This window comes from Camelus dromedarius, chromosome 8 (assembly GCF_036321535.1).
Source record: "Camelus dromedarius isolate mCamDro1 chromosome 8, mCamDro1.pat, whole genome shotgun sequence".
NCBI lineage: Eukaryota > Metazoa > Chordata > Mammalia > Artiodactyla > Camelidae > Camelus > Camelus dromedarius.
This window is the reverse complement of record NC_087443.1, coordinates 82500531-82515478: the sequence shown is the minus strand read 5'-3', so window position 1 is coordinate 82515478 and position 14948 is coordinate 82500531. Positions and strand designations below refer to the sequence as shown.

The window sequence follows — 14948 nt, the reverse complement described above, 5'->3', positions numbered from 1 at the left end:
CACTGCTACCTAGTGGGACACTGCCGGTCAGACACTCGAGATCCCTGACACCAGCAACACCAGCAGCACAAAGATCCGGACGTCAGCTCGCTGGGGGCAGAGGCCACAGGGCTCAAAGAACAAAGCCAAGCCTGGAAACGTCCTCAGTCGCCCTAAGGCTAACACTTCAGTTAGGGGAACCGGAGCTGGATTTACGACAGAGACAAATACCCCGTGACAGACTTCAGAGGAAACCTGCTTTCTCAATAGCTCAGCTTCGTTGAGCACTGATCGAACAAAGGCACGGCTCTGGTCTCCAAAAGGACTGGTGCAGCCGGTTTTCTGACCACAACCGGACTCTCATCCTTAGTCAGCTGCCGCAGAAAATCTCTCTCGCTGCTCCAAGGAAGGGACGGATCATTACAAACCCATCCTCACTGGGCCCCGGCTCAAAGGGCAGGTCCTACTGGCAAACGAGTGACCTCTCTGTGGTGCGCAGGCCACAGTGGCATTGAGGTCGGAAGTGTTAAGACAAATACTGCTAAATGGCTACTATAAACAACTTACCTACTAATAAGAAATGGATCCAAAAGTTGTAACCACCTGAAGGACTCCCCAGAAAAGTGGCCATAATATAACGCAATTCGCAAAGGTCTGCACAAACATTTATTGGTTAATATATGATATCCCTCCTGCAAATGAAGTTCTTATTGCACTGGTACTGTTTATTGACATTTAAAAGGGCTGAATTCTACAGCCTGGGATTTCTTTTTCTCTTAGTCTTCTGTTAGCCTTGGGAAAATGATTAGGCTTCTTGCTACAAGTGTCACTTTTTAAATTAAATTACCTGAAATAACCTATTTGCTTAAATGAAACTATTCTGTATTGGACTAAAAGGGACTAAAAATCTATGTCATTTATACCCAAGGGGTGCACAATATTATATAATTAATGGAATTCTAGCTGTCAGTGATTTTCACACTTAATTAAAATGGAGTGAATCTTTTAAAAGAGAAACTCTATGAGTGCCAGTGGTGAGAAATTATTTTCATTAGCTATGTAAGTATGTATGAAACTAAAATTAGAAAGCCCTCTGTAGAATTTAGAAGAGCTTTGAAATCAAAATATACAAGTTAAATACCAACAAAACTACAAGACGAAGAGCATTAAAACGACCAGCATGAATTTCATCTGGCAGTACTGTGGATGCCGGAGCATAAACGTGGTGATGACAGAGGACACTGAGCTGGGTTTCACAAGCACCAAGGACAGAGAGTGACCCAGTTCTGCCCTCCGTCCTGCCCAAGCGCCTGGTGCCCTACGCACAGCACAGACCACCCCTCCAGCCGTGCTGCTGGCACCGGGTGCCCGTGTCACCGGAGCGAGACGCCTTCTCCTGGTGCGAACCGCCCGCCATGAAGCACTCTGCTGCAAGCTGGTCCCTGGCTGATGCAGAGCCCACCACCGCCCACTCAGATCCTCCTCGAAAGCCCGTGAGGAATGCTTAGCAGCTCCCGGGAACGTCCCAGCCTCTCAGCCATGCGTGGGACGGCGCCCAGGGCCCACTCCTTCCCTTCCCCTCCTGCTCGCTAAGGGGTCAGGAGACTGAAAGGGCATCTGTCCACAAGGCCGCAAGTGTGAGCAGGCTTCAGTGGACGCTGTGGATGACGGCAAGGGGCTGGAGGGTGGGGACTGACCGGGGACAGTCTGGGTGTGCACGGGGCCAACATCTCAACGCACCGACGGCCTTGGGCAAGCTCCGTGCCAGCTGTGGGGCCTGGGGATGGCGGGAACTCTGTTCCCAGAACTGCTGGGCCCCCAAGCCAGGTGCCGTCCTGTCAGGCCGGGGCACACGCTGCCCCTCCACTATGGCTTCCTGAACGCTGGCTGCTAGGAGTGGATGTTTCCACAAGCGGTCCTCTCCAAAATGCCCAGAGCCAGGAGAAAAGGCCTCAGGAGTCAAACACTTGAGGTCCAAGGAAAGGACCCACCACAGGAAAGCCCTCCACTGAAAGACCCCTGCCCACAGAACTGCCTCACTGCTCCAACGTGGCTCCAACTTCAACAAGAACCAACAGCTCAGGATCTAAAGGCCCAGGAGAGAAGACCCGGCACTGAGCAGGAACCTGGAGGGAAGGGGGCAGCGCACCAGCAAAGTCACAGACAGGACGCCTGCTGTTTGCAGGGAGCTGACCCCTAGTGAGTGACGGTGCCACCAGTGTCGGCCGAGGCCTGCGCAGCTGCCAGCTGCTGTCCCGAGCAAGCACGCCGCGGTGGTGACCAGTGAGCCCCACCGCAGCCCACGGAGCGGGCGCTGGGCGTGGCGCACACTCAGCTCGGCCACGGGGGCAGGAAGCTATGGCGCCCAGCGGCACCCTTAGGGGACAGCAGCAGGGCGCGAGCGAGCACAAACAAGGAGTGCTCTTCGAAATTCACAGGGTAACAGTGGTAATTTAAAACCTCAAGACCTCTCCCAAAGGGTAGAAGAAGACAACAAAGAGGCGGGCAACAGGAGGGCCAGGATCATCAGAGGGCAGGCCCAGGCCGCCCATCCCCCGGTAACAGGTTCCAGCAAGACGACAGACGAAAGGAAGGGAAAAGCCATCACAGGGTAGGACACGTCTCCCAGAACGGACACGAGCGCGTCCAGGCTGTCTGGGCACAAGGGCCATACGAATTACTGTTACCCAGTCCCCTAAGGAAGAGGCCCCGCCCCAGCGCAGCGCTCTGACCCACGGGGCTGAGGGCAGAAGGGAGAGAACAAACAGGTCACACACACGCAGAAGGACTCAGACGGCATCATGTAAGACGCAGGAAAAGTAATTTTCAACCTGAAATTCTGTACCCAGCCAAATCTTCAGTCAAGCTTGAGGGTGGAGTAAAGACGTTTTCATACGTTTAAAGAGCAAGAATGACCACAAAAAACCCTTTTGCAAGAAACCACTGGCAGATACAACTTGGCAAGATGAGAACAAACCAAGAGAAAGGACGGCGGGGGAATCTGACATCCCGGCAACGGTGAGGGAAGTCCCAAGACCAGAGTCCAGCGGCCCTGCGGAGAGCAGCCTGGGCAGGGGCCCCGCGGCCAGGAGACCTGCCTGCACCACCAGCTCCGCGTCCTTGGACAAGGGACTCCCTCTCCCTGAGACTCAAGCTCTCCTTTGTAAACAAAAGTAACAGTGGCACTTGTACCCCCAAGGGCCCGAGACGAGGGGCAGCTGGGCTCAAGCAGCCGCCCAGCTCAGCGGAAGGCTGGGCCACCGCACGCCTCCAATCCCGCACGGTGATGCGGGTGAGCGAGCTGCAAAGCAGTGTTCAGTGTGCTCACGCTGTGCAAGGAACTTAGAAACCGCTGCTTATACACAAGCTAAATTTTAAAGCAAAAACACACAGATAAATGAATAGGAAACGGTCTAGAAAACACACATAGGCCGCTAGGAGCAGCTGCCTGGGGAGGGCTCCGCCAGGGCCGTGGGGCGCGAGGGCTCCCCTGCCACTCTCTTCACGTCTCACCGTTCGACTTACTTTAAATAATAAACGCCCTCCTTTTGCTTTTTGAGACAAAAACAATGAAATCCAGTAAAGATGAGAAGGGACAGTTCATCTTGAGATCTGCCCTGCTCTGCATTCTTGCTGCTAACAGCGCGCCTTAAAGCAGCTCTCTGACTGTGGTCTGTAGACCCCTGGGGGCTCTCGAGAACCACTCAGAGGTCCACGAGGTCAACGCTACTTCACCTGCCAATATCTCACCTGCCATTGTCACTGCGCTGCCACCTGCGTGGATGAGCAAAGGGAATGGGGGCTGAAACTGCTGGTGTCTCAGCACAAAGCCCGTAGCTCAAACCGCGCCTGCAGCCCTGCTGCTCATACCACGTGTGTGCAGGGAGACAAGACGGAAAAAACGCCAGTTCTGCTTAGGAATAGCCTCAATGAACAGCCACACGAATTACTGTTACCCAGTCCCAAGCCTTCCGTGTGCACCCAACGTGCTCGCGGCGAGGCTGGCGCAGCACACCCCCGCCCCCCGCAGGGACCCCGCCATCTCAAGGACGGGCTCGCGCAGCCACCTGCGCTGCAGCCCAGCACACCCTCCCTCACGAATGCCACTTTTATTTGAAAGAACAACTGACCAACTACGGCCGTTTAGATGTTGACATTTGCAAAAATTTTCTTAAAAATGAACACACGGAGCCCTTACTACACAGAAAACCAGTTGACTGAGCGCATTTGCTGCCAACGATAAGTTCAAGCTTTCAAGAGAGACCAGGACTCGGGGAGCCTTTCCTACCGCTATTACCTCGGCAGCTTTCCACCAGGGCTTCTCTGATGAGATCAGCGCTGGTCTTCCCTGACCTCGTGTGAAGAAATGAATCGGCGTTCAGAAGATCTGAGTGAGTCCGTGTGCCAACACGTACGTCCCAGTGCCCAAGGCGTGATGCCGCCAAGTCACCTGCATACGCAAGAGACACACTCAGAGCGCAAGACAGAACTACGGATTTTAATGTCAACAGGGGTAGAAAATTCAGCAATATGGTTTCAGACTCCAAAGTGCAACGAAACTTGAAGAAACCACCATGTGCCCAATTCTGCTGTAGGAAGAACATCCATAATTGCATGAGAAGGCTATTAAATCGCCCCTCCCTTCTCTAACTACATGTAAGTACGAGGTGAAATTTTCTTTGTGTATTTTGATAAAACAGTCGTAACAGACTGAAGGCAGAAGCAGGTCTGAGAATCCAACTGTCTCCTTCAAGCCCTACACTTAGGTCTGCAAAGTGCAAAACAATGCCACTTAGTCTTTTTGTTGGAGAAAGGTGTTTTTCGTTAAAAACGTTATGTTAACATATAGTAGATTTATTATTAAAGTGAAATAACAAACATTTTTAGTTGTTCTGTTTTAATTTCCAATCACAGTGAGTACTGATAGAGCCCTCACGAACAAAAACTCCCTGGGCCTTAAAAATTATGGAGAGTACAAAACCAAAAGGCTTTGAGACCCTGGCTTAGCATGGGGCAGGCAAACTACCACCTGGCCCAGCGCCTCGCCCTTATGCTCCTGGGGTCTGCGGCTGCCTTCCTGATACAAGGCAGAGTCAACACTTCAGAAGATGCGGCACAGAAAAGTCTGCAGGATTACTACTCGGCCCTTTACAAAGAGTTCGGAAACCTGTGATGTGCAGCAAGCTCGCATCCCCAGCCTTTACTGCTGCAGTGGCTTCGGAGCGGGCGCTTCTGCCTCCACTCTCACCCCATCCCCCCCACTCTCCAAAGGCCAGAGGGACCTTCCTAAAAACTGCGGCGCCGATGTCACTCCTCTCCTTAGACTCCTAAAACGTGTGAGCACTTACTTCGAACCACAATTCAAGGCGTTGGTTCCTCCCTCTGGCCTGCCAGTCTGCCCTCACCACGGCACTCCCTTCTTTGCCAGACAAGCACACCAGGACTGGTTTCCCGGATGCACCAGGCTCTCTCCAATCTCCACTCCAAGCCCCTCAATCTGGAACACTCTCCCCCCCGCCCCTACTTCCTTCCCTTCTCCCCTCGCCGTCCACATCCTGGGTGCTCCTCCATGTCCACGTGCGCCACTCTCAAGCTGCTGCCATGGCCCACATGCTTGCTGGTCTCTGTGTAACTGAGGGTCTCGAGAGGCAGTGCTGGGTTTCTCTGTTCCAACATCCGGTGCCAGCAGCCCTTCAGGACACTGTTGTCAACACTCAGACGAACTAAGCTGAGAGCCAGCCCCTGTAACACTCTTCCCTTTCCTTAGCTGGCTCCCTGGAGCAATGTGTGGGTTCTGGCCGGCAGAAGTCCCACTGAGACGGAATGAATTACTCGAGACTCTGTGGAAAAAGTCAAGAAAGCGAGAGGGAGTCAACTCCACAAGCCTCTCAAATGCCCCCACGTTTATTGTGTACAATCAAAGGAAAAAAATCATTAACAGTTGTGCGATGGTACGCAGGAATTTAGGGAAAGATGGGGTGGGATCGAGATTGTAGAAGCCACAATGAGTACATGTTTATCTTTAGGGAAGTCGTGGGGAGAGGGGAGCAAGATACATCCTTACAGATATGTTAGCGCAGACCACCAGCCCAGCCAGCTCCTTGTCTGGGGGATAACAGACTGCCTAACAGCAGGCATGCCCAGCGTTTATGGCTGAGGGCCAGGGTCGCCACGAGCAGAGTGCTGTATAAAACCTCAACTATGCAAGCAAGGCATTGTCTCTGCTTTTTGCCGCAAGGAGACAGGAGTGCGGATGCACTGGCGCCAGCTTGCAGGGCAGTTACTGAGCACAATTGTTCTTAAAGGAGACAAGTGGCTGGGCTCTGTTACAGTTTGTTAACCAAGTCATGGGCCCACACGGTGAAGAAGAGTAAGTGATTCCCATGTGCAAGAGGGTCTCTTAAGACATCAGCATTTTGCCATCGTCAAAAAGACCACAAATAACAAATGCTGGTGAGGATGTGAAGAAAAGGAAACGCTCACACACGGCTGGTGGGGATGTGAACTGAAGCGGCCACTGCGGAGGACAGGATGCAGGGTTCTCAAACACTGAAAACAGAGCTACATATGACACAGCAATTCCACCACTGGGTCTACATCCAAAGAAACCCCCAAACTCTAATTTGAGAAGATACATGTACCTCAGTGTTCACAGCAGCATTATTTACAATAACCAAGACATGGAAACAACCTAAGTGTCTATGAACAGATGAATGGATAAAGAAGACATGGTGTATATACACAACACAGTACTACTCAGCCATAAAAAAGAACGAAAAGTTTGCCATTTGCAGCAACGTGGGTGGACTTCAAGGGCATTATGCTAAATGAAGCAAACCATAGAAAGACAAATACTGTACGATATCACTTACATGTGGAATCTAAAGAACACAACAAATTAGTGAACATAACGAAAAAGCAGACTCACAGATACAGAGAACAAACCAGTGGTTACCATCAGGGGGAGGGGAACACAGGGGTGGAGGAATGGGAGGTACAACTCTGAGTGTAAGACAGGCTCAAGGATGTACGTACAACACGGAGAACCCAGACACTATTTTGTAATAACTGGAAATGGAAAGTAACCTTTAAAAATTATGTAAACATTTCTTTAATTAAAAAAAAAAAGACACCAACACTTTAACAGTTTTCAGTTACTGTGAGCATTCTGGCCAAGCTTCCAGGCGTTATCTGGAGTCTTCCTAACAACCCTGTAATGGTCACAGGGAACAGCACCCTGTTTTACAGCCGAGGAACAGAAGGTAAGCAACCTGTCACGTCAACACACAGCTAGTAAGAGGGCTGAAATGGAATCTGCACTAAACCTTACTATGTCTTGATTCTCAACAAGTTGAAGCAACAACCTAAGCCACATGCTGAGGCTGGAGAGCAAGCGGGTGCGGGCAGCGTCCGGCCCCACGGTGTGCTTGTGGGGGGGGAAGGTCAAGCCCTAAGCCGGGCTGGACGTTGGGCAGCTGGGCAGCGGTTCAGAAAGGAAGCGGAATTTGGGGTCTGAGATGCATTTAGACAATGAGTAGGTGTGGAGGTGGGCAGGAAACTAAAACACAGGAATTCTCCACTTTCTGAAAGTTTGCTTTGCGCCACTTCATTTTTACAAAAGACCTATACCAGTAACCTGCTTTTGCTAACCGGAAGAAATCCAAAGATTTCACTTTTGCAAAAACCAAAAACCAAAACCAAAACCAAAACAAGCAAACAGACGAAATGTGAAAAAAGCCTTCAGTGTGTTTTGCAGGAATCCGTTACACAGGCAGTGCGCAGCCGTCTCAGCATCCAGGCACCAGAGCTCTCAGCCGCGCCTGTGAGCACCTGTGCTTCGTCTCAGCTGTGCGTCTGTTAGCATGACGTGTCCTAAGGTAACTGCTTCTTCCCTTTCCACCCTTTCAGCTCACAAAAGAAAGGTTCTGTAGGAATGCTCTGCTTCCAGATAGCAGGGGAAACCTGCGTTCTAAGTTGGGAAAGAAGTGTGAGCAAAGATCAGGGGATGGGAAAGATCGCTGAATAGTCATGGAAAAACCAACAGGTCAGGCCCTACGCAAGGGATCTGGGGTGAGCAGAGAGACGGGGGGGAGGTCAGGAAAAAACAAGCAACTGCCGTTTTCGTATTTAAATATAGCTACAACCAAGCCCAAACACTGTAAAACACATGAGAATTCGTGAACACTTCACCACCACCTTACAGGTTCGAAAGCACCGACCGCACTGCTTTATCTCAATGAAAATCTCATGACGTAACTGCTAGATAAGCAAGCTGAGGTTCAGAAAGGGCTTTCAAATGGTAAAGAGCAGACACGAACTGAACCCCAAGTTCCCCACTGAAACAACAGATTTTTTAAAATCAAGGAATAAAAAAATCATCTGAGTATAAAGTAACATCAGTCCAGCTTCTCCAGTGGACAGTCTGACTTCAGAGACACCACAGTGCATCTGGGCTCAGCAGGCACACTGAACACATTAATCTTCAGAAAACCACACATACCTGATTTCCTCAAGGCAGAATCTCCCCCATGAAGCTCTCCTCTAAATTAACCTGCAAGGATGTCTCCAGATCGTTTTCGTGTTTGACAGCCCTCCCCAGAAGATGCCTTCCTGAAGGCTCTCTCCAGCAGCACGGAGATAAACAGGAAGTAAGCGGGAATGCTACACTAGCGGGGAAGCATCAGACCGGAAATAATCCAAACGCCCAACACAGAGCCCCACCGCGCCTTACTGAAAAGGTCAGCGATGAACACAGGGTGCCCATTCTCTACACACAGAAAAATCTATCACAGCACTCTAAAAATAATGACTACGACTGGAAAGCTTTGCATTCACAAATTTGGTATTTCAATGATTCCAAAGAGCACATTTTCCCTCATTTTAACAGCTCTGAAATCACGTGTCTCATTTTCAATGAAACACAACTGCTGTTGCTGCCCAAGTGCTCCGAATTTCTCTTATCGTCCCGATTTAAACGTTTCGTTCTTTCATGGTATCTACGTAAACTCTTCTAAAAAGGCTGGCCATACCATTACCCAGATACCATATTATTTATACAACTCCCCAGACTCAAGCTTGAGTTAAGCAGATCAACCTTCAGCTTTGTTAAACATTCTTTTGTTAGAAAAAGATTAATGTCTAATTCAAAGCAAAAGATTAGATCCTGGACTAAAAAACTGATGAAAACAAAATCATCAAAGGAAAAGCCTAGACACTTGAAGCTACATATCCTGAGCTAAAAGGACCAGCTCTGATCAACCCGTACAAAGGAGCATGCAAAACCAGGTAACCGTCCATGACAACCCCCCTCTCGGCCGGCCCCTCCCCATCGTGCCTCCAGGAAACCAGGGAAGGCAACGAGTGAACAGCAGCAGCGGACCCAAAGCCTCCCTGCAGGAGGGCAGCCTCTTCCCGTCAGAGTAACTCGGCAGGCGGCTATCACATCGCTTGTCTGCACGTGTGGCTGTTCCAGGTGCTTACCATCTCTGTGTCATCTACTCTTCAGATACGTTGAGAATGGCAATTCTTAAATCTTGTTACTAATTTAAAAAATTTTTTTAATTAAAAAAAAATTTTGGAGGAGGTAATTAGATTTACTTGTTTATTTTTAGAGGGGGTCCTGGGGATTGAACCCAGGACCTCGTGCGTGCTAAGCACATGCTCTACCCCTGAGCTACACCCTCCTCCCTTGTTACTAATCTTACACGGTTTTGACGGGCACTTACTTTAAAGACATCTCAGTTTCACTTGCTTTCAGAGGTAATGTCCGACAATTCCTGGTGGTGAGCCCTCTCCCGAGCTCTGCAAGGACAGAGCAGGCCCAAGGCTGGTCAGCCACGTGCCATGGTGGGGCTTCTTCAGCCTGGCCACAAAGGGTCCCTGATGCACTCCCGCCCCGCTTCTAACCCTGGCTCTGCCGCAGAGTGGCTGCCAGCCAAGTTACCTGCCTTGTGTACCTTGGCTTCTGCATCTAAAACTGGGAAGAACAAGAGCTCCTCCCTCCGAGGGTTATCTGAAGACTGAATTAATGGGCACAACTTGAAGCAATCTCCGGAACACCGGAACACTCAACAACTGTCGGCATCTTTACCTCCAGGCTGGGTCTTCTACAAGGTGGTGGGGCTGGGGGCGGGACACCGAGCTTTCGAGCTTAAAACAGAGATCACACTCCACCGAAGACAGACAAGCAAAGGACTGTCATGTAAGAGGTTCAAATGGTGAAAGCTGTCCACGGAAAGAGAGCAGGGGCTGAGTGATGGTGGCTAAACATCACACATGAAAAATCTGCACAATGGTTAACAACTTCCAAAGAGTAGTCGCCGCTAGAGCGTTCAGTGTCTGGAGGTACACGCTAACAGCTCCTTTCTCACTTCCTTCTGGAAGCCTCCGCCTGGCTTGGCTACTTTGACTTCTGCTCATCTAGGCATAAAAGCTCACCTAGTCCACCTTCAGGGGTGATGACAGCAAGCACAACAGCTTGCTGCAGGGGCGGAGAAAGGGGCAAGTCACCAGTGACTGTCACGTACACATCTTGTCACCAGAGGACAATGAGTCATCTCCTGAGCCCACCTCTCTGCCCACCTGCAGGGAGATGGGACTCCCCGGCAGCTCTATGGCTGGCCTGACCCACAAGCAAAACCCTGCTGTTTAAAAAAAAAGAATCATCAAATTTTACACACTACTATACTTTCTTCAGGAGTTTCCCAAAACTATTAGTTTTAAAAACAAAAAGGAAATCAAAAGCCACTTTCCACCGTACTCACGCCTCACCCTTCAAAGCCGGGGAGCCCACGCGCACCCCCGCACCCTCACGCTCACCACGTGCTGTCCTTCCTCGGGGGCGGAGAGGCCCACGTGATCCCAGTCCCCTTCTGATCAATCGCGGCGGGAACCAGAGAGGTGGCCCAAAGCTCAGGGTCACCAGGGCGCTTTCCAAGGCAGAGCTTGGGCCACCACAAACCTTCGAGAACAAAACACCTCCCCAGCCACAAACCTAAACAAACACTCGGACCACGACCTCAGTTCTACATCCGAGTATCCGGGTACAGGAACCAGCCTCAAGCTACCCACCCCCTAGCTCCCTCTCATCCACGTTTCTTCATCAAGGTGGAGTCGGGGCACAACCAGCTTCATGACCAGTTTCTTTCTAATCCTTGCTTAACAATCACTAGCTGTGAACAACTACTTCCTCCTCCTTTATGGCAGGCGTCCATGGTAATGACACATCTCAAACAAATACTATCCACAACTACGTGACGGCATAACAAATGTCGTAAGGTGGATTACTAAAGCCAGAGCATTACGTGCGGTAAGACAGCAAGCCTGGAATACACACAATCCAAAAGTATGCGGGTAACTACCACAAAGCCATCTTACAAAAAAGCTTAAAATACCAACTCTCAGATATATTCAAATTTTTAATTAAAGTAGGGGTTTAAAATTGCAAAAAGTTCCAGTTTAGAGAATAGACTATTTCTGCCAAGATTTTTTTTAAAAAAAGAACACCATTTTCAAAACGTAACATCACACTTAAAATACATTTCAGTAGGACTTAAATTTTAAGTCATTCAGCTTGTCAACAAAACGTCTCTTCTAAAAAGAGAGAAACCAGAAATTAAGACAGGCATTAAGCTCTCACAGCTCCCTTCCTCTAAATAAACAGGTTTTGCTTTAGTCCTGACATTAATTTTGAATGGTCACCGACTTGGCACTGCGAAGTTTAAAAAAAAAAAAAAGGATCTTGAATATAAAAGAAACAGAATTCAACCTCAAATCATGAACATCTTTACAAACTTCTTAAAGCACAGTTTTACTTGCTTAACCACCTGGGCGCTGTCCGACTCTCAGGGCCAAGGATCTCCAGGTGTCACACTGCCAGGGAGAGGTGCAGGGTGAAGGAGGGGGCAGGTGGAGGAAAGGTGTAACACACCTGACCAAAGGCTGTTAGTTATTGGGGGCAAGAAAGGTGTATTTCACGTACAGACAATTTCAAGAGAAGGGGAAAGGTTCACAATGTTCAGTAAGAGGCAGAACAGTAACAAAAACCACATGTGATTCTAATTAAACTTCCGAGTCCACCTTCGTGTGTGTAAGGGAAAGCCTCCAAGTGATCCGACTTTGAGATGACAGCGGCGCCGTGGGAAGCTGGGGCAGGAGACGCCCTTGAAGCCTGCGCCGTGGCTCACCTGAGACTGTGACTAAGGGAAGCATCCACCTACTTCAAGCAACGCCGTGAAGTTCAAGAGTAAAATCTGGAGCAGGAACTTTGAAAAACATCACTGGAGAAGGAAGGAAGAACTGACGTGAAGCTGAAGAACTTCAGAGGATCGAGTGATCCGGCCCTGCTTTCAAAGAAGAAACAGGCACAGCAGGCTGCCCTCATCGCCAGGTGACCAGAGCCTCCCGACGCGCGCCTGTGCGAGCCCCCTCCACTCCCGCCAGTCCGCAGCAGCCCAGCTGTGTGCCTCCCGAGTCCCCAGTTCCTGCGGCCGTCTCCGTAGTCCCACTGAACGCAGGAGGCAGCCGCCTGCGGAGGAGGGAGCCCAGACTCCACTCGGAAGCCCCGAGAGCCGCAGGCTGCGCGACCGGGGCTCCTTCCACAGCCCCGGGGCCACCTCCCTGCGCGGACCGGGCTCCTTCCATAGTCCCCGGGCCCGCCCCGCGCCCCGCTGCTTGGCTTCACCTTCGGCCACGTCCTCGTCGACGGCCGCCTTGACCTGCGAGAAGCACCACTGCAAGTCGCTGGGCCCGCGGGGCAGCCGCCGCCTCTGGCTCCCGCGGACACCCCGGGCGCGTCAGGCCCGCGCCCCCGCCCGACCTCTGCTCCTCACCTGCCATGGCCGGCCGGCGGGCAGGCGGGCGCGGGCGGGCGCCGAGGCGGCGGCTGAGCAAGAACGCAGCCGCCGCACTGCCGCCGCCACCACCAGACTCTTCTTCCCTTTTCAAAATGGCGCCGAAAGCCCGTCGCCCCGCTTGATGACGTCATCTCTCTCCGCCTCCGCGGGCCGCGGGCGGGGGCGGGGCCGCTGGGAGGCTCCTCTGCGCTGGGCGGGGCCGGGCGCACGGCCGAGGGTTGGGGCCGCCGGGGCGCGCCTACTGCGCCTGCGCGAGCCAAGCCGCGCCCCGCCCCCTGGAAAAGATGGTCCCGGTGGGGGACGTGCGGACGGAGGGCGGCTGTGGGCCTGGAGCCTAGTGCTCCCCTGAGGATCAGCAGCGCGGCTGCTGCGGGCCATCCGCCCGCCCTTCTGGGGAGTTTTGGCGGGCGGGAGACGGCCTTCGCCCCATTCCCGAGCCGGGCCCGCCTTCAGCGTCTTCGGCCAATGGGAGCGCGGTCCTTCGGGGGAGCAGCCAATGGAGACCGCGCTGGGCGGCCGGAGGGCGGAGCTTCCCGGCCGCGGCCGCAGCTGGAGCGCGCCGCACCTGAGAGCTTCCGTCCCGCCCACCGGCAGTGGCCGCACTGGAAATCACTCTCCTCCCACACCGCTCCAGGCCCCGAGCTCAGGCATCCCTGCACAGAACTCCCGTTGTCGACCAGATTGCTAGTTCAGGGGTTCCTTGAGTCCCAGTATACAATCTTAGGGAAATAGTGTTGAAATACATGTGGCCCAGCACCCTTTCATACTAGGGTGTGGTTTCTGTGGTCAACGAGGGGATTATTCCTTTGTGGGATTTATGTGTCCGAAATCATAACTTCTTTCAGTGATATTGCGAAGTTGATGGTGACCGTATCACACCACTGGGAGACGATCGGTTCAAACCAGGAACATTTGTCCACTCCACGAGTGCTATTTTTTCGTCAGCTCCTGCTATGTGTCACATGCTGTTCACGGCCCAGCAGGTGCGGGGTAAACAGAGCAAATGCCTGCCCTCACAGAGCTTACATCTCAGTAAAAATCAGGCATAAAGCGGAGTATGTCGTAAGTCAGATGGAGTTGGGTAGAGAAGGAAAGCAGGGAAGGAGGGAAAGGCAGTGTGTATTGGGACGGTTGCAGTTTGAACACGGCGACTGAAAAAGACCTCAAGAAGATGAGGGCGCAAGCTGTGGGGCGTCTGGAGGAAGCTGTGCCAGGAAGTGGGATGGTCTCCCGGCGCGATAGGAAGCAGTGGGGTCATAAGCAGAGAAGGGTCGCAGCTGACTTGGCCCTTAACGGGGCCACTGTGGCTGCTCTGCTGAGAATAGACCGCAAGGAGCTGAGGTCATCCAGACAAAGGGATGAGGACTGAGTGGTCATGGATGTGGCGGTCCTGGGAAGCGAGCTTGAGAACCGGTCGGGTTTCAGAGATGCGCATCTGGAAGGCTGAGCGCCCTGGGACTGACGGTTGGAGATGCCCTGGGAAAAGAAGGGACTCAGGGACTCCTGCGCTCTGGTGGTCTGAGCGCCTGGCACCGGGGAGTTTCTGCGCCCTAGGTGGGGCCCGCCGCGGGCGGAACGGCTGGGCGGGGTTGGCGTGCGCGCTGATTGATTGGTTAGTTGTGACAGCGTGGAGCAGTTGCTAAGGCAGGTGCACATACACGTCTGGAGCACATGGGCAAGTCGGGCCTCGGGGTGTAGATTCAGAGGCGCCAGCATCTGGAGGCATTTCAAGCCAGAAGAGACTGGATGAGCTCACCACCGGAGGCGGGACGGATGGGGAAGAGCGCCTGGACACAGCCCGGAAGGAGTCATAGGAGGGGCAACGTGGGAGGTGGGCTGGAGAACCAGGAGCACAGGGAGTCCAGAGACCCGCCCCGGAAGACAGGCGGGAGGGGTCTGCTCTCAAACTCTGCACAAGGAGTGTTGAGGATGGACCGCTTGGTTGTAGCAGTTGGGATACCGTTACTGACCTGGACAGAAACAGTCACCGTGGAGTGGCCAGTGCCAAACTGCTTTGAGAGAGTTTAAGAGAAGGTAGGAGGGGCGGGGAGGGTATAGCTCAGTGGTAGAGCACGTGCTTAGCATGCACAAGGTCCTGGGATCAATCCTCTCAGT

General features: G+C 52.3%; 1 non-coding gene across 10 annotated transcripts in view; it reads right to left on the bottom strand.

Annotated features, from left to right (window-relative positions):
• The window catches only part of LOC105104573 (uncharacterized), a 30491-nt gene extending 17569 nt beyond the window's left edge, over window positions 1-12922 (bottom strand). For 4 of the 10 annotated variants that reach the window (XR_010382022.1, XR_010382019.1, XR_010382017.1 and 1 more), the window contains exons 1-2: window positions 12165-12655; window positions 4277-5819 (exon numbers count right to left, since the gene is read on the bottom strand). This is a non-coding gene — a transcript (uncharacterized LOC105104573). The other 6 variants (XR_010382020.1, XR_010382024.1, XR_010382018.1 and 3 more) reach the window with 6 other exon arrangements.
• Between the last annotated feature and the right edge of the window lie 2026 nt (window positions 12923-14948).